Raw genomic sequence first — 23770 nt, 5'->3', positions numbered from 1 at the left:
TCCTGCTCAGGCAGAGACCCGCTGCTTATGGCCCATGACATAAGCTATCGGGCCGAACCTGACGTGAGGTCGTGCAGGCCCTGCATTTATTGAAGAAAGGACGCGCCGCCTGCCACCGCGCTGACGGGCGACGTGCCCTCTCAGCATTTAATGCGTCCCGTCTCGTCCGCTGGCAGGCGGTGTCAAGGTCATCCAGCAGGTGGCACGCCTGCTGGGTCTGCTGGCGAACAGTACGACCGTGCCAGGCAGCACACTGTACTCAACATCCCTCCTACAAGAAACTTCCTCTGTATGCCAAGGATACGCAGATCTCGGGCGTCAGGGACGAGAAGATTGTCTCGACAACGGGCATTAGTAGCTCCAAGTGCTATATTCTTTATGTTCCTGGGCCCACATGTCGGGGCCCAGTCCCTTTGTGCATGCCCCCCTTCAGCTATAAAAGGGGAGGCATGCAACGTTACACACACACACGCAATCTTAGACTCGCTAGCTCATACAAGCTCTCAAGCAATACAACTCACAGTGGAGTAGGGTATTACGCTCCGGTGGCCCGAACCACTCTAAACCCTTGTGTGTTCTTGAGTTCTTCCCCTTCACTCCAACGATCAAGCAAAACACCTAAGCCCCTCCTCATCTTAGGATTTAGGGCGGGTGCACTCCGCCACCCGGCCGGAGACTTCCTCTACGCCATTTGGCGCGCCAGGTAGGGGGCTAGGCATTAGGTTTTCGCTTGATCCCTTGCCCAAGCATGATGGTGCAGATCGTAGAGCACCGCGTCGAGACTTCGGTAGACTTTGCGGTGGAGGGAGAAGCTGCTTCCTCCACACCGCAGGCTCCCAGTCGCCCGGTACCAGTCACTCCTGCTATGCACGCCGCACAGCAGCACGCAGTAGCACAAACATCCCGGACTCCACCAAGGGCGTCTCCGGGGGCGTTGTCAGCAGCCAGGGAGTTGTTGCGACACCCTCCAAGCTCCACGGCTTCACCAGGAGCCATGAAGCAATGACGGGACGACGTCGACCGACTGCTCGGTATGGCGCATTCTACCTCGACCAGGTCGAAGACGTGGTCATCCCGGCGCCAACACGAGGCATCAGCATCGGTGCGCTCGCCCTCAGTAAGGGGCGCACAGATCAACGACCTCCGAGCAGAACTCAACCACAGGCATGCGGGAGAGGACGCCCAGGTATCCTTGGAAAGGGCGTGCGAGCGCTGCCAAAACATCGATGGACGCGACCTCGATCAAGACTTCGCTGCGGTTGCACCGCAGACACCAATGGGCACCCGATCCCAAACGGGTGTCCCCTTGGCCGGAGTGGGCTGCGCCGCACTGGCAGATTATCTCCACATGGCATCCTGGCCACCCAAGTTCCGGCCGCACCTGCCGGAAAAATACGACAGAACATCAAACCCGTCGAAGTTCCTGCAGGTGTACGTTACCGCTATCACGGCAGCAGGTGGAAACACCACTGTGATGGCAACATACTTTCATGTGGCCTTGTCTGGACCTGCCCGGACCTGGCTCATGAACCTCACCTCGGGATCAGTCTACTCCTGGGAAGAACTCTGTGCCAGTGCTTACCAGCAGCACGGTGTGGAGGCCCACCTCCATGCAGTGAGGCAGGAGCCCGGGGAAACCCTCCGGAAGTTCATCTCCCGCTTCACCAAGGTACGAGGTACGATACCTCGTATTTCTGATGCTTCTATCATCACGGCCTTCCGACAGGGAGTACGTGATGAGAAAATGTTGGAGAAGTTGGCCACACATGACGTGGAAACTGTCCCCACACTCTTCGCTCTGGCCGACAAGTGAGTCAGAGCCACCGAGGGCCGTGCATGGCACTCGTCCCCACAAACTGGAGCTGCCTAGTCGGGTGGCTCGGGGGCCGTCCTCCGGGATAGAAAGAAGAAAAAGAAGAAGGATCGCGACTACTAGAAGCCGCGGTCCACCGCTCTGGTGGTCGCAGCAGCGACCGGAGGCCAGGGCGACCACAACAAATGCCCGCGACCGCAGAAGGGTAGCAGCGGTTCATGCCCTGTGCACCCGCATGGTCGCCACAGCGCCGCGGAGTGTCACGAGATCATTGACCTCGCAAAACGCGTCAGCGAGCGGCGCAAGCAGTCCTCCAAAGATGGCTCCCCGCATCGCCGCCGGCCCAGCAAAGAGAAGGTGGACGACGGTGAGGTAGCTGCGGCTGAGCGGGACCTCGGGTATCAGTCGCCCGAGGGGGACCTGAAGGATATCTTCACCAGAGGCTCCTACTCCGGTGAAGACAACTAGATGGACCTCGGAGGGACCCCGTGTTCCCCGCCCTACGGAGCTGAAGCACGCCTTCCTTCAGAGGCCCTTCCGGACCCCCCACGGGTCCGAGCTGTAGACAGGTACATGCAGAAGTGATCACAGCCAGAAACGAGGGCTCTCGTGTCAAATGCAGATGGGAACCCTAGGTTGGGCTTAGCCCCACGTCAAGTACCATTCCAAGAGGGGCTCTGCAACTCTCCCCCAGCTGGGAAGGACCCTTCAAGGTAACGGGAGTGCACCGACCCAGGGGCAACCATCTAGCTATGACTGGAGGAGTACCTTACCCTGATGCCAAATATCTCTGTAAGTTCTATCCATAGAGCAAGACTAAGGGGTTGAGTCTATTTCCTTTTTTGTAACTAGACGATGCATACGTGTACGACAACCCGGTGGGGTCTGCCCCCATGAACCCGGACTATTGGTCTGCACACATGCACGACAAGTTATGAAGAAGAAACTACCCCCTCAGTCGTGCTCTTGTGATAGTTGCATCTTGCTGCTCCATGGTCCTACCTTGCAGTCTTTCAGATAATACCTTTCAGCTAACCCACCCGTACGGTTTCCATCTGTCTGACATGGCGACATCCGAATTGAACAGCCAGGCTTGCAGATTAGGGCCCCTGACACGAAAGTAGGGAGGTCCGATAGCCTGGGGACCGACTCTAGAAAACGGGACCCCGTTCCATAGGGTAGTCCGGAGCCCGTGTAGACGCTTAGCCAGGTCCTGTACTGTGGGCCTATATGCTCCACCACCCCGTGACAGGAACTTAGTATCTAGAGTTATAAGTCCTGCGGGTCCGACAACCTCGGGACCAGAGCTAGAGAACGGACACTAGTCTCCTGGGGTGGTCCGGAGCCCGTGCAGCCGCTTAGCCTGGTCCCGTACCGTGAGCCTGCACGCTCCACCACCCTGCGACAAGTGTCCTAGTATCTAGAACCACGACCCAAGGGGGTCCGGACACGCAACTTGGCCACCCGGACTAAAACCTGCAGGTCCCGAGCATGTATCAAAGGGCGACTAATGTCAGACGGAGAACCCTATGAGGTGTACTACTAATGCTTCCTAGGTAAAAGCTGTGTACAGATCCAGATCTCGGCGAGTTGCCTCCCGAGGATTGTTGACAACCTTTTCAGAAAACGCTGGTATCCAACCTCAACACATTAAGCCTGCATCCCAGGCGGGGGGCCAGGTACTAAGGAGGAGTCAACAACATCGCACACAACAGGAACAGGCGTTACACAGATAAGTGCTAAATGCTGCTTAGAAGGCAATATTTATTTCTTTACAAAAACAGGGGAAGGCCTGGGGGCCGGTTCTAAAGAACGGATGCCCGTTCCATAGGGTGGTCCGGAGCCTGTGTGGCCGGTTAGCCTGGTTCCGTACCCAAAATCCTGCACACTCCACCACTTCGTGGCGGGTGTCCTAGTATTCAAAACTAAAGTCATGTGCATCCAACAACCTGGAGGTCCGACTTTGAAGAACGGGCACTTGTCTCCTGGGGGGGTCCGGAAACCATGTAGCCGCTCAGCCTGGTCCCGTACCGTGAGCCTGTATACTCCACCGCCCAGCGGCAGGTGCCTTAGTACTTGAAGCCACCATCTAGGGGGTTCGGAAACACAACTGGGCTTCCCAGGCTAAAATCCTACGCACATATGTTATTACATTTTGCTCTCAAGCAAATTCATTACATTCCCTTACAAGCGGGACCCCAGCTCCATTTCTACAAGAATGAACTACGCTGCACTGGCAAGAGTCGTGTTGGAAGCTGACACCAAACAGCCCCACCAATGACGGCGATCACCTCTGCACCAGCAGCGACAACGACCTCTGCTCCGAGCGACTCGCCAGCAGCAACGATCACCTCCGGGTGAGCGCTACTGCGAATAGGTCCTCGCCCCCGTCCTCCTACGGGGGGTAACAGCGAGGCCATTAAAGCCAAAGGGCCGAGGGTTTGGCGATAGGTGGCACTGACGGTCTCGCCAGCGGAGGCAACCACCTCTGCAATGGGTAGCCTCACCATCGGAAGCGGCCACATCAGCCCCACCAGTGGCAGCGACCACCTCTGCACCGATGGGCAGCGGCTGCACCAGCGCGCACGAAGAGGTCTTCGCTCCCGTCCTCACTACGGGAGTGAGTACAAGACCATCCAAGAAGCCCGCCTCCACCCGCACGGTGTACGACGTCTTGTACGACCTCCCAGTGCGACTGGTGGCGTGGGAGAAGCCGTGGATGTGGGCAACCCACGTACGACACGATCGTCGCCCGTGCGGTGGACGGGCAGCCACGCTCCGCCCCAGCAGTAGGAGGCAGCGCCGGAGGCGGCACCAGAGTCGCCCAGGCCGGGGAGCCAGACACGCGGTAGCTGACGGCGCCACAGACGGCCGGCCCCGTGTACCCAGAGTTCGCCTCCTCCGTGAGGCTGGCGAACACCCTTCTCCCTCGAATGCTGGAGGAAGAAGCAGACCGCCAGCCCACGCGGAAGGCGAAGCTCCCACTCGACTCGCCCTCCTCCCCAGCGCGGATGATGAACATCCTTGAAGCTGAGGGCAGGGGGAGGCTGCAGCCCGGCTCGCTTCTCTCCACCACAAGGCCGGTAGTCATCCTTGTGGATGACCACCGGCCGGGGGTTGCGACCGGGCTGCATGATGAAAATCCTTGAAGCCGAATGGTGGTGGAAGGATGCCAACCCCCATGGGGTTGCACCCCTCCAACAGTAGCAGGAAGAAGACAAGATCAGCGACACCACCACGAGCACACGCTCTCCAACGGTGAAGTCGCCGGAAGAGACGATCTTGATATGGATCCCTCCAGAGAACACCGGCGCACCCCATCTGGAGGCCCGGAAGGCGAAAGGGCGTGGCGGTCGCAAGAGGAGCGAGGCATGTCTACTGCCTGGGGGATCGACCCCTTTTTAAAGGCAGACCCCCCACTCGCGCCCCTGAAGCGTCACGGGTGAAGTCTCCCCCGGCGTACACCAAGGATCCCACCTTATGACATGGGGGCTAGGCCCCACATGTCATACAGACCAACCCTAAGAAGGAGCGTGCAACTACCCTGCGGTTACGTGCTCCTCCATTTTCGGGACAACCAGCGGTCAAGAAGGCAAACCGCCGCGCAAGAGGCATGCAACTGCCCCACGGTTAGGCGCCCCTTCATCTTCGCCGCATCCAGCGGTCAAAGAGGCGAACCGCCGCGCAAAGAAACCGCACTGCCGCTTGCGCCAATACCACGTCTTCTCAAGGCTGTCATGGAAGTCTGAAAAGGTAATTTTTTCAGAACCAGTGCAGCGACTCGAGGTAGCCCCGCGCATGGCCCAACAGTGCCATTAAGTACGATGGTCATGGGCCAGTCAGCCATGGGAATAGGCGCGACAGTTGGCATGGCCATAGGCGGGCCGACAGTAATTGCAGCAACAGGCGCGCAGGAGCAGCGGTCCAACCACCAATCAGACTCTGGTCCCACCTGCAGCCTCGCGTCCTCCCCTGAGGCGGGACCGGGGCCACTGTCGGTACCCTAATTAAATCAGGGGTACCCTCTTCTACAACATGAAGACGCCGCACCCATGCGACGTCCCCTAGCCACGCAGGGAACAGCGCTTGACCCCACCGCATGGGCAGACCAAAGGGCGCCACATGGCAAGGAGAGACAACACATCTCGGTAAGTTTGGGCTCCCACAGAGGGACACCGGACCCCTATACATATAAGTCCGGAGCACCCGGGAGGTCCGAACCCTAGCAGGGTCCTGGAACGAGGAGAACCCTGGTATGAGCAGGGGTCCGGTGCTGACACGTGTCTGGGCCTTGCCCTTCACATCCTGCTCAGGCGGAGACCCGCTGCTTATGGCCCATGACATAAGCTATCGGGTCGAACCTGACGTGAGGTCGCGCAGCCCCTGCATTTATTGAAGAAAGGGCGCGCCGCCTGCCACCGCGCTGACAGGCGACGTGCCCTCTCAGCATTTAATGCGTCCCGTCCCGTTCGCTGGCAGGCGGTGTCAAGGTCATCTAGCAGGCAGCGCGCCTGCTGGGTCTGCTGGCGAACCTGTACGACCGTGCCAGGCAGCACACTGTACTCAACATCCCTCCTACAAGAAACTTCCTCTGTAGGCCAAGGATACGTAGATCTCGGGCGTCAGGGACGAGAAGATTGTCTCGACAACGAGCATTAGTAGCTCTAAGTGCTATATTCTTTATGTTCCTGGGCCCACATGTCGGGGCCTAGTCCCTTTGTGCATGCCCCCTTCAGTTATAAAAGGGGAGGCATGCGACGTTACACACACACACGCAATCTTAGACTCGCTAGCTCATACAAGCTCTCAAGCAATACAACTCACAGTGGAGTAGGGTATTACGCTCCGGCAGCCCGAACCACTCTAAACCCTTGTGTGTTCTTGAGTTCTTCCCCTTCACTCCAACGATCAAGCAAAATGCCTAAGCCCCTCCTCATCTTAGGATTTAGGGCGGGTGCACTCCGCCACCCGGCCGGAGACTTCCTCTCCGACAACAGCGTAGGCCTTACCGGAGGATCAGATCACGTAGAGGCCAAGACGCGGCGAAGGGTGGCCCGACAGTATGGATTGAGCTTCGGTGAGCAATTTCCCCCGCATGACGCCACACTGAGTTGTGCTGACCGGCGCACGAGCTTCCCCAGTCACCCAGCGATGACCCCTAGTCCCAGATGGACAGAGTCGACGGGACAACAGAGTTGGCCAGTGGCGGCAATCGCACAGATCTATCCCTCTCCTAGTGGCAGTCGCAAGCTTGGGCTTTACATGCATAGGGTAGTCGATATGGGAAGGGCACAGAGATGCCCAGGTTTTATACCGCGGCGTGGGCACGATCGTGGCGAGCGGGTCACGGTGGTTGCCGAGATCCCCGGCATGGCTCGGTATTTCGTTGGGGGAGATTGAGCTGTCGACGGGACCCCACCAGTCAGTGTCTACAAGCGAGACAAAGCTAGGTGTGCGCGCGAGGTGAGCGGTTGGCCAGAGGGCCCCACCCGCAGAACGGCGCATGCCAATCGCGGAAGACCGGCTGACCCTTGGGTCCCATGCCACAGCGACATAGCCAAGACGCGCGAATTGTTCTGTTTGGGCCGCACAGTGCGAAGGATAACTAGGCCGGTAAGGTAGTTTTCGTATCATGTCGTCACCGCCAAACTTGTGGTTAGGATTGGTTCCTCGACATTGTCTGTGATGCGCTGACGCTTTCTGGAAGCCTTCGGAAGCCCAATATCGACACCAAGCATAGTACACATCAGGCACGGGCGCCATCCATGGAACCATCACCTTCACACACAATGTTACATATTTGTCGGCGTTTAGAGACCGGGGGGTCCCTGGGCCGACGAGTGAAATGTCGCCGCGTGCCCAAGCCCAGATGGGTCGGCGCGAGGCCGAGCGCGAAGGGGGGAGAAAGGTGGCCGGAGACAGGCGTGAGAGAGGTGGAAATCCCGCGGCCTTCGTGTTCGTCCCGCGCCCAGGTCGGGTGCGCTTGCAGTAGGGGGTTACAAGCGTCCACGCGGGAGAGGGAGCGAGCGGCCTCACGCGAGCGCCTGTCTCGTCCTCGTCCCCGCGCGGCCAACCCTCTGTAAGAGGGCCCTGGTCCTTCCTTTTATAGGCGTAAGGAGAGGATCCAGGTGTACAATGGGGGGTGTAGCAAAGTGCTACGTGTCTAGCGGAGGAGAGCTAGCGCCCTAAGTACATGCCGTCGTGGCAGCCGGAGAGGTTTTGGCACCCGGTTCGTGTGGTGTCGTGGCCGTCGGAGGAGCGCTGGAGCCTGGCGGAAGGACAGCTGTCGGGGCTGTCGAGTCCTTGCTGACGTCCTCTTGCTTCCATAAGGGGGCTGAGAGCCGCCGTCGTCACAGAGCGTGCGGGGCGCCATCATTGCCTATCTGGCGGAGCAAGCCAGATGGGACGCCGGTCTTGTTCCCCGTAGCCTGAGTCAGCTTGGGGTAGGGTAATGATGGCGCCTCCTGTCGACGTGGTCGGTCCGCGCCCTAGGTTGGGCGATGTGGAGGCTCCTCCGAGGTCGAGGTCGAGTCTATCTTCCGTGGCCGTGGTCGAGTCCGAGCCCCTGGGTCGGGCGAGGCGGAGACCGTCGGCTGAGGCCAGGGCTGAGTCCGAGCCCTGGGTCGGGCGAAGCGGAGTTCGTCGTCTTCTGGGGCTGAGCCCAAGTCCGAGCCCTGGGTCGGGCAGAGCGGAGTTCGCCATCTTCCGGGGCTTAGCCCAAGTCCGAGCCTTGGGTCGGGCGGAGCAGAGTTCGCCGTCTTCTGGGGCTGAGCCCAAGTCCAAGCCCTGGGTCAGGCGGAGCGGAGTTCGTCGTCTTCTGGGGCTGAGCCCAAGTCCGAGCCCTGGGTCGGGTGGAGCGGAGTTCCCTATGGTGCCTGAGGTCGGGCCTGACTGCCTGTCAGCCTCACTCTGTCAAGTGGCACTGCAGTCGGTGCGGCGCAGGCGGCGCTGTCCTTCTGTCAGGTCGGTCAGTGGAGCGGCGAAGTGACTGCGGTCACTTCGGCTCTGTCGACTGAAGGGCGCGTGTCAGGATAAAGGTGTCAGGCCACCTTTGCATTAAATGCTCCTGCGATTTGGTCGGTCGGCGCGGCGATTTGGTCAGGGTTGCTTCTTGGCGAAGACAGGGCCTCGGGCAAGCCGGAAGTATGTTCGTCGCTGGAGGGGGGCCTCGGGCGAGACGGAGATCCTCCGGGGTCGGCTGCCCTTGCCCGAGGCTAGGCTCGGGTGAGGCGTGATCGAGTCCCTCGAATGGACCGATCCCTGACTTAATCGCACCCATCAGGCCTTTGCAGCTTTGTGCTAATGGGGGTTACCAGCTGAGAATTAGGAGCCTTGAGGGTAACCCTAATTATGGTCCCCGACAATATTATATCAATCACAACAATCAATATAAAAGGGTAAAACAAATTGAATACTAACCTCACGATATTGATCCTCAGTCAAATATATCTTTGAGGACCCTTCCTTTTTATTCAAGGGGCCTGCTTCTTCCGAATGCTTTTGAAAATACAGGTTTGTAACTTGAATTCTCGCATAGTATATGGCATCCTTCACCAGCTTCTTTGCATTGTTTTCGAAGACACGTTCAGCGTGCCCCATGTAATCCTCTCCGTCAGGCAACCAATATCGAAGCTACAACATAAAGAATACAAATACAATGGTATAAGTCATAGATTTACAATATTAAGAAACATAACAAAAAAAATAAAGAATTCATACCCAAAAGTCATTACGCACAAGTCCCTGTCTATCGGTGTGGTTACGTTCCTTTTAAACTTGTACTCGTCCTAGGTACTGACGAGCACATCATCCTCGGTATCACCGTTTGACACCTTCACTATACCAGGGTAGTGAAGCCGGAAGTATGTTCGTCGCTGGAGGGGGGCCTCGGGCGAGACGGAGATCCTCCGGGGTCGGCTGCCCTTGCCCGAGGCTAGGCTCGGGCGAGGCGTGATCGAGTCCCTTGAATGGACCGATCCCTGACTTAATTGCACCCATAAGGCCTTTGCAGCTTGGAGGCTTTTGTCGCACCTTTTTGCAAGGGGACCAGCCTTTCTCGGTTGCGTTTTGTTCCGGTGGGTGCGCGCGAGCGCACCCGCCGGGTGTAGCCCCCGAGGCCTCGGAGGAGTGGTTTGACTCCTCCGAGGTCTTAATGCCTCGCGCAATGCTTTGGCTGGTCTGGTCGTTCCCTTATGCGAGCTGGCTGTAGCCCGGGTGCACGATCGGGTCCCAAGTTCTCGGGCTGGTATGTTGACGCTGTCAACGGTTTGGCCGGAGCCGGGTTTGCGAGAGCAACCCCCAAGCCTGTGCACAGGGCAAGAGGACGGTCAGGGGCAGACTCGACTTTTTTACATACGCCCCTGCGTCGCCTTTCCGCAAGGAGGAGGGGGGGGGGAAGCGCCATGTTGCCCTCGGAGGGCGCCGAACATGGTGTCTTTGGTGAGCTGCTGGCGGGTAATCCGAGCGGACGTCCGTGCCCCATTTGCTAGGGGTCGGCTAGAGGCCCAGAGGCACGCCCAAAAGTACCTGCGGGTGATCTGCCGGACCCGGTCCCCTATCGACGGGGTCCGAGGGCTCGATGCCTCCCTCTGATGGGATTACGTTACAAGATCGTTCCCGCTGGTCTCGGAAATGTCCTAGGGTACCTCGGGAGCGCAGCCCGAGCCTTGGTTATGTATCAAACGTACCCATGGTCATCCCTCGCTCTGTGTCTGAGGCGGTTGTGAACCCTCCGAGGGCCAGCCTTCGAACCCCTGATCAGTAGTGGGCGCGGTGCCCGAGTAGCCTGAGGCGGTCGTTGAACCCTTCCGAGGGGCTGGCCTTCGAACCTCTAACCAGTAGTGGGTGTGGAGCCCACGCGCTCTGAGGCGGCTGTTGACCCCCCCCGAGGGGCCAGCCTTCGAACCTCTGATCAGTAGGGAGGCTCGGAGCCTGGTTCCTTCACGGGGAAGGATCCTTTTCGGGGTATCCCCCTTTCCCGGTCCCTGTTGTGAGAGAGAGAAAGAGGAAAAGGAAAAGGATACGAAATTGAACGACGTGGCATACCTTTTTTGATGCGGTCATTATGGCGAAGGCGAAGCGTCGCTCGCTCCCCCTGCCAGAGGCGCCGCCTTTCCCGCCGCGGAGTTAATGCGACGGGGCGTGCGGTTCACGGGGCGGCCGTTGCGCGTGCGCGAGCCGTTCGAGGAACGACCGTTTCGCTTTGGGTTTTTTGAATCCCGCGGCGGGTCCGGACGACACGTTGAACGAGTCTCGTCTTGGCCTTTATATACTCGGAGGAGGGTCTAGCGACGGTTCTTTGCTCTGCTTCCCCCTTAGGTTTTCGCAACCCGAGAGGTTTAGCCAGAGAAAAGGGAACCGCTTACCTAGTCCTTTCCGCCGCCACCCCTTTTGCTCGGTGATGGCTGACCGGGTGACCATCATCTCGCCGCGTGATCCATGGCCTTTCTCCACGGTCACGGCGGGTGACCTGGAGGATCTTGTTGCTGAGGGTTTACTTCGCCCTCTCTCTGATGAGAAGCGGCCGGAGTGGATTCCCCCTGCGAGCGGAGCTGTTCCGTCCCCGCTGCCGGGGTACGTCGTGAGCTTTGTCTCCTTTCATGAGCGGGGATTCGGTGTGCCGGCGAGCCGCTTTATGCGGCGATCCTGCACAACTATGGGGTGGAGTTGCACAACCTTAGCCCCAACTCCATCTCGCAAGCCGCCATCTTCGTAGCGGTGTGCGAAGGGTATTTGGGGATCGCCCCCACTGGGACTTGTGGACTCATCTCTTTTCTGCGGAGCTTTTTGCTTCGCCGACGGGGGAGAGAAGGGTCCACGCGGCAGTGCGGGCCGGCGGCTGCATCCTCCAACTAAGGCAGTCGCGAGCGTTGCTGTACATTCCCGCCATCCTTGCGTCCTCGAATAAAGGGTGGCAGCGCAGGTGGTTCTACCTCCGGAACGACGGCGAGATGCTCCCGCCGTCTTCCCAGCGAGTGGTTACCGTCGCCGCCGATGCTTGGCGCCACGGGACCCCGCACGAAAGACAGAAGAACCTCGAGCCCCTTCTCAAGGCCCTGGAGGCGCTGCGGAAAGGGGGACTCACCGCCGCGGGGGTGATTGCCGCCATCCACCGCCGGAGGGTGCTTCCCTTGGCGGAGCGGCGGTTACCGCTTTGGGAGATGACGCCGGAGGCTGACTTGGAGGGCTCACGGATGTCCTCGGATCCTCTTCCCGTCGACGTTCTCCACGGGCGGGTGGCCGTCGCGTTGGGGAAACCGGATGCTAGCGCCCTTTCCCAGCCCTTGATGCGCCCTGACCAAGGGTGCGTAACTCTAGTGAGTGTCCACTCCTTCCTTCTTCTTGCGTCGGGTTGCCCCTGGTTCTTACTGTCGGGATTTCCATTCGTCTCCAGGAGGTAGGGTGGCACAAGCCTTCCCTGCCACGGGTCCCAGAGGATGCGGTGGACCGAGCAGCGCGGCGGGTTGCCGCGGAGGAGAAGAAGAAAAAGAAGGACGCGGAGAAGGCCCGGGCCCACGAGTGGATGCGGGCTCGAGACGCCTTGGAAAAGCTCCATCGTCGGTAGGAGAGGGAGGGGCTCCCGAGGGAGCCGTCGCCGGAAACGCCTGATGACGACGACGATGATGAAGATGATGACGAGGAAGATGACATGGTTGCCCGCCTTGGCTTCAGCCCTGGCTTGAGGTTAGGCCAGGAGCCGTCAAGCCAGCCCCCGAGTGGGCTGGTGCCGTCAGTCCCCGGAGTCAGGACGCCGAGGTCCCGACCCAAAGAGCGGGGGCAGACCGAGAGGGTACTTGACCCCTTGGTCGGGGGAGTTGAGGTGACCCCGGGGAGCCAGGCCGAGGCGTCTGTTCCCCGAGAGCCGTCACCCACGCCGGCAGCGCAGGAGAGCGACCCTCAGGTCGCCGTGGCAGTGCCTGGGCAGTCCGTCTCCCGGGCGTCCAAGGCGCCCAAAGCAAGGGTGGTGCCGAAGCTACCGGCGAGGCGGACCTCGGCGGTGCCTTCGGGGGTCGAGATCCGAGAGACCTCCCCTCAGGTACGGTTGATCATGGCCCAGAGCGGGTAAGTATCTTGGAACGTCTTCGTCCTGGCTTTTCATTCGTATGTCCCGACCGCGATTTTTCTTTCCTCCTCAGCAAGCGAAGCCATGGCCTGACCGATCTGGCTCCCCGAAAGGACCTTAAGACGGCATCGACTTCCACAGCCGGCGCCGCTCCGGGCCTTGCCGTTCAACTGACCTTCTCGCAAGGCGCTCCACAGCAGGGGGCTCAGGCGGCACCAGTCGCCGTGGAGCGAGTTCCCAAGGCCGGCTCTTCTGCCGAGGCGGCCATTGTGCTAGAGGAGGCGGCTGACGCGGACGTGGCCCCGGCCCCACCGGACATGCCGGCGGTGCTGGCACCTGTTGCTACTGAAGCCGCTGCCGTCCCAGTCGGGGAGCGACCTGTTGCTGCCGACGCTGAGATGGCCGAGGCATCGGCGCTCGGTGCCTCGGAGGAGGGGGGCGTGGAGACGCGATCCGTCCCGCCGAGCGGCAGCCTTGTCGCTGTGCGGCGGAGCTCCGAGGGTCGGCGCCAGTTGCTCCGGTTCCGGACCCGTGAGGCCTCGGATCCCTTCTTCGTTCTTGACGATGAACGAGAGGAGCAGTTTTGGGACGAGCTCCGCGAGTGTGCCGAAGCAATGGTGGGGTCGCTCCGGTCGTCGCTGGAGGTTTTCTGCAGGGACGTCCCCAAAATCCTTCAGGTAATGGTTTCAGGCATACCTTTTTTTGTGACCAAGGCGTCTTTTGTGACGCCCCGCTTCCTTCCCTCAGGATCTGACGGATCTGAGCGCCGCCAAGTCATCGTTCATCCGCCACGAGGTCGACGTCTGGGGCTCGCTGCGATCCCTGAGGACCTCGCTCGCCGGGGCTACTGCGCGCCTCTCTCAGCAGGGCGCCGAGGTGGCGGACCTTCGGTTGCTCTGCACTGATCTGAGAGCCGAGGCGGTAGCGGCACGCGCAGAGGCGGCAGCGGCACGCGCAGAAGTGCGACGACAGCAGTCGGAGTTCGACCAGGTCGTCAATGAGCGGGACCAATCTCGGGGCCGGGCTGCCGAGGCCGAAAGCCGGGCTGGAGCCCTTGCAGCCGACCTAGCCATAGCCCAGGTCGCAGCCTCGGAGCAACGTGCCCGAGTCGGAGGTACGCCCTAGCCATTTTCAGTTTTCGTTTCAGCTTGTTTCCTCCGCTTGTGTTTGAGGTCTTTCGTTCTGGCTGTTCGCAGAGCTCGAGTCCGCCCTTGATGAGTCCGCCGAGGCGCTTGCCGAGGCGCTTGCTGGGGTGGCCGAGTAGAGGGAGGCCGACCACGCGACCATGTCCGAGGCCGTCTCGGACTTCTGCCGGGTCCTTGGCTTCGGCGACGTCCCCTCAGGAAGCTCCCTTCAAAGTCGCCTGCAGGCCTTGGGCGATCATGTGCGCGGCAGACTCCGCGAGGCGCTACACCACGGCGTCAGGCGGGCCTTCGCCGTGCTCGCTTCCTACTACGTCGTGGACCTGGAGCGGGTCAGCGAGGGGTATTGCCTTCCTGACGAAGATGAAGCCGCCCTGGCAGAAGTCCAGAGGCTCGACGCGGCCGCCGCGGGTCCGAGCGCAGTGCTGGCGACCACCTTCGAGGCAGAGATCCTCCCGCCTGCGCTGTCGTCCGAAGCCGGGATGGACTTTGCCGAGGGCGGGGACGAAGCCGAAGGCGCGGCTCCTTCCCCGGGCGACGCCTAACTCTGTCGGAGCAGTTTCTGTTGGATGCACGTGTGTCTTTCTGCGGCCGCTGAGGCCTGAACACTTTATTACTGTTGCATAAAGTCGTGCTCCTTTCCCTTTCATTTTGCTTGTCCGGCCCCGCCCGTCAGTAGCAGGGTGGCTTCCCCAAGTAGGAGTCACTTTTCGTGGTGGGTGACGAGTGAGGTGTCCGTAACCCAGAGGCGTAGGAGTCCCTCGGCTCAGTCAGCCTTGCCACTTACATGCACCCGCGTTCGCTCCTTGGGGTCCTGCTTCCGACATAGCCGGGGAAACGCAAAGGCTATTGAAAATTTTGACGCAGAGGGGTTCCCCCCTTTTTAGCCCCCAAGGGAGGGTCGGGCTCTGCCGAGGCAAGGCTGACCCTTCCTTGATGACTAAAACTTGCGTGGGGGCGAGGTATGCGAACAACTAGTGGAGCTCCTTCCCATCTCCCAGCAAGACGAATGACTTGGCGCACCGCGCCAACCATCGAGCTTTGGCTCGGTCGAGGGGTAGCTCTCCTCGGTGGAGATATTGTAGGTACGGGGTCTGCCAGTTTCGATTAGGCGTGACCCCGCTTCGCTCCTCCTCGACGCGCAGTGCCTCACCCTCGGGGGCCGAGGGTACCTCAGGCCGAACCGTGGGTACCTCGGACCGAGCCAAGGGTACCTCGGGCTGGGCCGAGGGTGCCTCGGGCTCGGGCATGTCGTCGATCTTGACGGAGGGTTGATGCAGGTCTCGGGAGAAGGCTTCCGGGGGAACCGTTATTCGCCCCGAGGCAGTACAGAGGCATGCCTCTTTCGCCGAGGTGCGAGATGAAACGGCTCAGGGCCGCAAGACATCCCATGACTCTCTGTACGCCTTTCAAGTCCTTGATGGGCCCCATGCTGGTGATGGCTGCGATCTTCTCCAGGTTGGCTTCGATGCCCCGCTCGGAGACGATGAACCCCAAGAGCATGCCTCGGGGTACCTCGAAGACACACTTTTCGGGATTAAGCTTCACGCCTTTCGCCTTGAGACATCGGAATGTCACTTCAAGGTCGGAAAGGAGGTCGGAGGCCTTCCTCGTCTTGACTACGATGTCATCGACGTAGGCCTCGACCGTCCGGCCAATGTGTTCGCCGAACACATGGTTCATGCACCGCTGGTACGTCGCACCCGCGTTCCTCAAGCCGAACGGCATGGTGACATAGCAGTACATGCCGAAGGGTGTGATGAAAGAAGTCGCGAGCTGGTCAGACTCTTTCATCCTGATTTGGTGATACCCTGAGTAGGCATCGAGGAAAGACAGGGTTTCGCACCCAGCAGTGGAATCCACGATTTGATCGATGCGAGGCAGAGGGTAGGGAACCTTCGGACATGCTTTGTTTAGACCAGTGTAGTCTACACACATCCGCCATTTCCCTCCTTTCTTTCTCACAAGCACAGGGTTGGCAAGCCATTCGGGATGGAATACCTCTTTGATGAACCCTGCCGCCATTAGCTTGTCGATCTCGTCGCCTATGGCCCTGCGCTTTTCTTCGTCGAATCGGCACAGAGGCTGCTTGACGGGTCGGGCTCCGGCTCGGATGTCCAGCGAGTGCTCGGCGACATCCCTCGATATGCCGGGCATGTCCGAGGGACTCCACGCGAAGACGTCGGCGTCCGCGCGGAGAAAGTCGACGAGCACTGCTTCCTATTTGGGATCGAGCTCGGAGCCGATCCGGACTTGCTTGGAGGCGTCGCTGCTGGGGTCGAGGGGGATGGACTTAACCGTCTCCGCTGGCTCGAAGTTGCCGGCATGACGCTTCACGTCTGGCACCTCCTTAGAGAGGCTCTCCAGGTCGGCGATGAGGGCCTCAGACTCGGCGTACTCCACGCACTCCACGTCGCATTCGAACGCGTGTTTGTACGTGGGGCCGACGGTGATGACCCCGTTGGGGCCCGGCATCTTGAGCTTGAGGTAGGTGTAGTTGGGGACGACCATGAACTTCGCGTAGCATGGCCTTCCCAGTGCCGCGTGGTAGGTTCCTCGGAACCCGACCACCTCGAACGTCAGGGTCTCCCTTCGGAAGTTGGAGGGCGTCCCGAAGCAGACGGGAAGGTCGAGTTGTCCGAGGGGCTGGATGCGCTTCCCGGGGATGATCCCATGGAAAGGCGCAGCGCCTGCCCGGACCGAGGATAGATCGACACGCAGGAGCCCGAGGGTCTCGGCGTAGATGATGTTGAGGCTGCTGCCTCCGTCCATGAGGACCTTGGTGAGCCTGACGTCGCCGACGACGGGGTCGACAACGAGCGGGTATTTTCCCGGGCTCGGCACGTGGTCGGGGTGGTCGGCTTGGTCGAAGGTGATGGGCTTGTCGGACCAGTCTAGGTAGACTGGCGCCGCCACCTTCACCAAACAGACCTCCCGACGCTCTTGCTTGCGGTGCCGAGCCGAGGCGTTCGCCGCTTGCCCACCGTAGATCATGAAGCAGTCGTGGACCTCTGGGAACTCTCCTGCCTGGTGATCTTCCTTCTTGTCGTCGTCGCGAGCCCTACCACCTTCCGCGGGTGGCTCGACCCTGTGGAAGTGACGCCGAAGCATGGCGCACTCCTCAAGGGTGTGCTTGACGTGCCCCTGGTGATAGGGGCACGGCTCCTTGAGCATCTTGTCGAAGAGGTTGGCACCTCCGGGGGGTTTCCGAGGGTTCTTGTACTCGGCGGCGGCGACAAGGTCCGCGTCGGCGGCGTCGCGTTTCGCTTGCGACTTCTTCTTGCCCTTCTTCTTGGCGCCGCGCTGAGTTGACGCCTCGGGGGCATCTTCCGGTGGGCGGCCCTGGGGCTGCTTGTCCTTCCGGAAGATAGCCTCGACCGCCTCCTGGCCAGAGGCGAACTTGGTGGCGATGTCCATCAGCTCGCTCGCCCTGGTGGGGGTCTTGCGACCCAGCTTGCTCACCAGGTCACGACAGGTGGTGCCGGCGAGGAACGCGCCGATGACATCTGAATCGGTGATGTTGGGCAGCTTGGTGCGTTGCTTCGAGAATCGCCGGATGTAGTCCCGGAGAGACTCTCCGGGCTGCTGTCGGCAGCTTCGGAGGTCCCAGGAATTTCCGAGGCGCACATACGTACCCTGGAAATTGCCGGCGAATGCTTGGACCAGGTCGTCCCAGTTGGAGATCTGCCCCGGAGGCAGGTGCTCCCACCAGGCGCGAGCGGTGTCGGAGAGGAACAGGGGGAGGTTGCGGATGATGAGGTTGTCATCGTCCGTTCCACCCAGTTGGCAGGCCAGGCGGTAGTCCGCGAGCCACAATTCTGGTCTCCTCTCCCCCGAGTACTTTGTGATAGTAGTCGGGGGTCGGAACCGGGTCGAGAATGGCGCTCGTCGTATGGCACGGCTGAAGGCATGCGGACCGGGTGGTTCGGGCGAGGGACTCCGATCCTCCCCACTGTCGTAGTGTCCTCCACGCCTGGGGTGGTAGCCTCGGTGCACCCTCTCGTCGAGGTGGGCCCGACGGTCGCGGTGATGGTGCTCGTTGCCGAGGCGACCCGGGGCCGCAGGCGCTGTGTTGCGCGTGCGCCCGGTGTGGACCGAGGCTTCCCGCATGAATCGGGAAGTCGCGGCGCGATGTTCCGAGGGGTACCCCTGCCTTCGGGAGGCAGAGCTCTCGGCCCGTCGGACCGCGGCGCCTTCCAGGAGATTCTTGAGCTCTCCCTAGATTCGCCGCCCCTCGGTGGTTGATGGCTCTGGCATCGCACAGAGAAGCATTGCTGCTGCAGCCAGGTTCTGGCCGACCCCACTGGAAGCGGGTGGTGGCCTCATCCTGACATCGTCGGCGATGCGGTGCTGGAAGCCCTGGGGTAGATGACGCATTTCTCCGGCCGGAGGCTGGCCTGCCCATTCCTGCACGACGTACCGGCGGATCGGCTCAAGCGCTCCTGCTCCCTCGTCGAGCCTGGCCTGCACCCCGCAGATTTGCTCGAGCTGTGGGTCATGCCCCCCCGCCTGAACGGGGACCACAGCTAGCTCCCGTAGGATGTCAACGCGAGGCACCGGCCTAGGGAGATCACCGTCCTCCGGCATACCGAGATGGTTGCCTTCGGAGGGACCCCCTAGATCGACGTGGAAACATTCGCGGCTTGGGCCGCAGTCCTCGTCGCCAAGGCTGCGGCTTCCGTCGGAACAGTCGGAAAGGCAGTAGTCGCATGCGGTCATGAAGTCCCGCATGGCGCTGGGGTTGCCAAGTCTAGAGAAATCCCAACAGAAGTCAGGCTCGTCATCTTCCTCGGACCTCGAGGGCCCGTAGGTCGAGACGTCCGTCAGCAGGTCCCAGGGTGACCGCGTACGATACCCCGGAGGGTTTGGACTCGCCTCTACGAGAGCGTCCGTCGAAGCGAAGCCGCTTGGCGGGTCGAGGCTGAATCCAAGGGGCATGAGATGGGAATCAGTCGGTACCTCTTGGTCGACGGGCGGTGATGAAGTCACGTCGGGGACTGACTGCACCGTCGTCTCAGGTACAAGGGTGACATCCAGCAAGCCTTTCGCGAGCGTGCTGGCGTCGTCCGTTTGCTTGGAATCGGCGTGTTGCGGGGAGATGGCGCTCGTCTTCGTCTCAAACACGAGGTCGATGCCCGATGCGCCCCCCGTTGGGGCGCTGGCGCCGTCGACTCGCTCGACAGCCGACGAGGCGCTGCCTCCTGCTTGGCCTTGGTTGCCCCGCCTCCTCCTCCGTCGGCGGGGGAGAGGATGGGGTGAGCTCGAATGTTGTTCTTCCACCATGCGGGGAAGACATCATCGATTCCGCCGTCGGCGGGCGGACTGTCGGCCGCCATTGTCGCTGTCGCACGGCGGGGGAAGGAGTATCATGTCGTAGCTGCCGTCGAGGGACATGAACTCAAGACTCCTGAAACGGAGCACCATCCCGGGCCGGAGAGGTTGCTGGAGACTGCCCATCTGGAGCTTGACGGGAAGCTGTTCGTCAACACGTAGCAGGCCCCTACCTGGCGCGCCAACTGTCGGTGTTTCGAGACCGGGGGGTCCCTGGGCCGACGAGTGAAATGTCGCCGCGTGCCCTAGTCCAGATGGGTCGGCGCGAGGCCGAGCGCGAAGGGGGAGAAAGGTGGCCGGAGACAGGCGTGAGAGAGGTGGAAATCCCGCGGCCTTCGTGTTCGTCCCGCGCCCAGGTCGGGTGCGCTTGCAGTAGGGGGTTACAAGCGTCCACGCGGGAGAGGGAGCGAGCGGCCTCACGCGAGCGCCTGTCTCGTCCTCGTCCCCACGCGGCCAACCCTCTGTAAGAGGGCCCTGGTCCTTCCTTTTATAGGCGTAAGGAGAGGATCCAGGTGTACAATGGGGGGTGTAGCAAAGTGCTACGTGTCTAGCGGAGGAGAGCTAGCGCCCTAAGTACATGCCGTCGTGGCAGCCGGAGAGGTTTTGGCACCCGGTTCGTGTGGTGTCGTGGCCGTCGGAGGAGCGCTGGAGCCTGGCGGAAGGACAACTGTCGGGCCTGTCGAGTCCTTGCTGACGTCCTCTTGCTTCCGTAAGGGGGCTGAGAGCCGCCGTCATCACAGAGCGTGCGGGGCACCATCATTGCCTATCTGGCGGAGCGAGCCAGATGGGACGCCGGTCTTGTTCCCCATAGCCTGAGTCAGCTTGGGGTAGGGTAATGATGGCGCCTCCTGTCGACGTGGTCGGTCCGCGCCCTAGGTTGGGCGATGTGGAGGCTCCTCCGAGGTCGAGGTCGAGTCTGTCTTCCGTGGCCGTGGTCGAGTCCGAGCCCCTGGGTCGGGCGAGGCGGAGACCGTCGGCTGAGGCCAGGGCTGAGTCCGAGCCCTGGGGTCGGGCGAAGCGGAGTTCGTCGTCTTCTGGGGCTGAGCCCAAGTCCGAGCCCTGGGTCGGGCGGAGCGGAGTTCGCCGTCTTCCGGGGCTTAGCCCAAGTCCGAGCCCTGGGTCGGGCGGAGCGGAGTTCGCCGTCTTCTGGGGCTGAGCCCAAGTCTGAGCCCTGGGTCGGGCGGAGCGGAGTTCGTCGTCTTCTGGGGCTGAGCCCAAGTCCGAGCCCTGGGTCGGGCGGAGCGGAGTTCCCTATGGTGCCTGAGGTCGGGCCTGACTGCCTGTCAGCCTCAGTCTGTCAAGTGGCACTGCAGTCGGTGCGGCGCAGGCGGCGCTGTCCTTCTGTCAGGTCGGTCAGTGGAGCGGCGAAGTGACTGCGGTCACTTCGGCTCTGTCGACTGAAGGGCGCGTGTCAGGATAAAGGTGTCAGGCCACCTTTGCATTAAATGCTCCTGCGATTTGGTCGGTCGGCGCGGCGATTTGGTCAGGGTTGCTTCTTGGCGAAGACAGGGCCTCGGGCAAGCCGGAAGTATGTTCGTCGCTGGAGGGGGGCCTTGGGCGAGACGGAGATCCTCCGGGGTCGGCTGCCCTTGCCCGAGGCTAGGCTCGGGCGAGGCGTGATCGAGTCCCTCGAATGGACCGATCCCTGACTTAATCGCACCCATCAGGCCTTTGCAGCTTTGTGCTGATGGGGGTTACCAGCTGAGAATTAGGAGCCTTGAGGGTAACCCTAATTATGGTCCCCGACAATATTATATCAATCACAACAATCAATATAAAAGGGTAAAACAAATTGAATACTAACCTCACGATATTGATCCTCAGTCAAATATATCCTTGAGGACCCTTCCTTTTTATTCAAGGGGCCTGCTTCTTCCGAATGCTTTTGAAAATACATGTTTGTAACTTGAATTCTCGCATAGTATATGGCATCCTTCACCAGCTTCTTTGCATTGTTTTCGAAGACACGTTCAGCGTGCCCCATGTAATCCTCTCCGTCAGGCAACCGATATCGAAGCTACAACATAAAGAATACAAATACAATGGTATAAGTCATAGATTTACAATATTAAGAAACATAACAAAAAAATAAAGAATTCATACTCAAAAGTCATTACGCACAAGTCCCTGTCTATCGGTGTGGTTACGTTCCTTTTAAACTTGTACTCGTCCTAGGTACTGACGAGCACATCATCCTCGGTATCACCGTTTGACACCTTCACTATACCAGGGTAGTGAAGGCGGCAAAGAGAACCCAACGTAAGGTTAACCTGAGTGTGGTGTCCCTTGCCGTCAAAGGACAGGTCCTCCCAATTCCTGCATTACACAAAAACATTAACGGCGTTCGGCGGCGGTCGTCGGGCGCCCGAGCGGGGGCGGCGGCCGTGGGCGCGGCGTGGACGCGGCGGCCGTGGGCGCGGGGGAGGCGGGCAGCACGGCAGCGCGTGGAGCGGGCGCACCGGTGGCGTGCTGGCGGCGGCGTGCGGCGGGGGCAGGGGCGGCGTGCGGGCGGCGGGCGCGGTGGCGGCGTGCGGGCGGCGTGGGGGTGGCCGGCAGCTCCGGCGGGGCGGCGGGCAGCACCGGCGGCGTGTGGGCGGGCGCGGGGCGCGGGCAGGGCAGCACAGCGGCGCGGGCGTAGAGATGGCGCGAGCGTAGAGAAACAGAAAGGAATAAGAAAGGGGCCCGATGTTAGTTATTTCGAATAACTCCCGTCGGCTGGCGGCGCGGCCGACGGGAGTTATTTAATCGCCGTCGGCCTATGCGCGGGCCGACGGGAATTACTTAATCCCCGTCGGCTACTTTGGCGGGCCGACGGGAATTATTTAATCCCCGTCGGCCTTATTCTAGCCGACGGGAATTAATTAATCCCTGTCGGTCCGCGCGCAGGCCGACGGGAATTAATGTAGCCGACGGGGATGCTTTGGATTGCTGTAGTGTTTTTCTTTTATACTTTCTTATTTGCCCTTTCTCATTTTTAAAATGAAATTCCAAATTTAAATCCTGTGGTAAATTTTCCCTCAAATTAAGAGTACAATTTGAACATACCTAATCTGTGATGAATTTATTTATTTATAAATTTATTTTATGTTGTATAATATTTCTTCCTTTCCTTCTCTAATTTCCTTTATCTTCCTTTTTGGATCCTAAATTTTAAATCCAATTTTTTATTTAACTTTTGAATTTAAATTTTGAATTTCATTGTGAGTTTCATATTTAGGCTAGTTGCGCGAATTCAAATCTTAGTATAAGTGGTATTTATTTATATATTTATCTCTATTTATATAGTATTTTCCTTCTCTTTTCTAAATCCCAAAATTGTACCTTTGGGTTAAATCCCAATTCTCATTATCTTTTGATTTACAAATTTAAAATCCAAATCCAAGATAAGGTTTAGGAATTCAAACTTTTAATACATACTCAAAATCAATCATGATGCAGTAGATATCTATTTATTCTAATTAATTTGTTTGTTTGGAAATATTTAAAGTATGAGAAACACTCATATTGTTTTCTTTCTTTTTAGGAAATTAGTATTTTGATTGGGGAACAAGAATTAAAAGTTACTTCAAACTTAAGTATTCATGTAAATAAATGCTTATGATGTATCATTTAACGAAATGCATAATCATTTAGTTGAATAGAAAATCTTTCTATTGCTTCTTTTCTAAATTAATTCTTGGTTTCGAATTTTAGTCCTCAATATTCACAGCTCAAATATAAGTTGAGATGTCAGAATTTACTATTTTATTTCTTCATATATTTATTTTATTATCATTAATATTTTTTTCTTATATAGATTTTGGGCCTTACAGTGTCGAGCACGACACGATACTACTTCTGTGTCGTGCCGTGCTAGCCCATGGGCCGAATAGCTGGCCCAAGCACAACACAAAAAAACTTAATTGGGTCGTGCCGTGCCTCTGGCTCGGTGAGCCCACAGGGCCGGGTTGGCCCGAAGCACGCTGTTCACAAAAAACAGTTGAGACACAAATGTAAATTCACACAATTCACATACTATCATATGGAAATTCACATATCACATTTCACACAGTTCACAAAATAGCTCAGAGACAAAATCATAGTTCACAAAAGTTTAGCAAACAATATACTAATGGAGATTTAGTGCAATGCTGCCTCATTAAAAACCTTCATAGGTAAAAACTCATACCTCATGAGAAAACCCTAGAAAGGAAAAAAGTACAGCCAGCTCCTATATAGGTTTAATGTAAGTCCAGAGTTTAATAGTAACAGAGTAGTAATAGCAACAAAAGTAAGAAGCAATAGCAATAGCAACAACATTCCTCAGGCCTCAACTGCTCAAGATCTCCCACAGTTCCACCAGCTCCACCAGATCCTCCACCTCTTCTTTCTTTGCCTCCACCAGTTTCTTCTAGGTACATTGCTTCAAAAACAACATTAAGT

Source organism: Zea mays, chromosome 6, assembly GCF_902167145.1.
Source record: "Zea mays cultivar B73 chromosome 6, Zm-B73-REFERENCE-NAM-5.0, whole genome shotgun sequence".
Lineage (NCBI taxonomy): Eukaryota > Viridiplantae > Streptophyta > Magnoliopsida > Poales > Poaceae > Zea > Zea mays.
Note: the sequence above shows the minus strand (reverse complement) of the source record.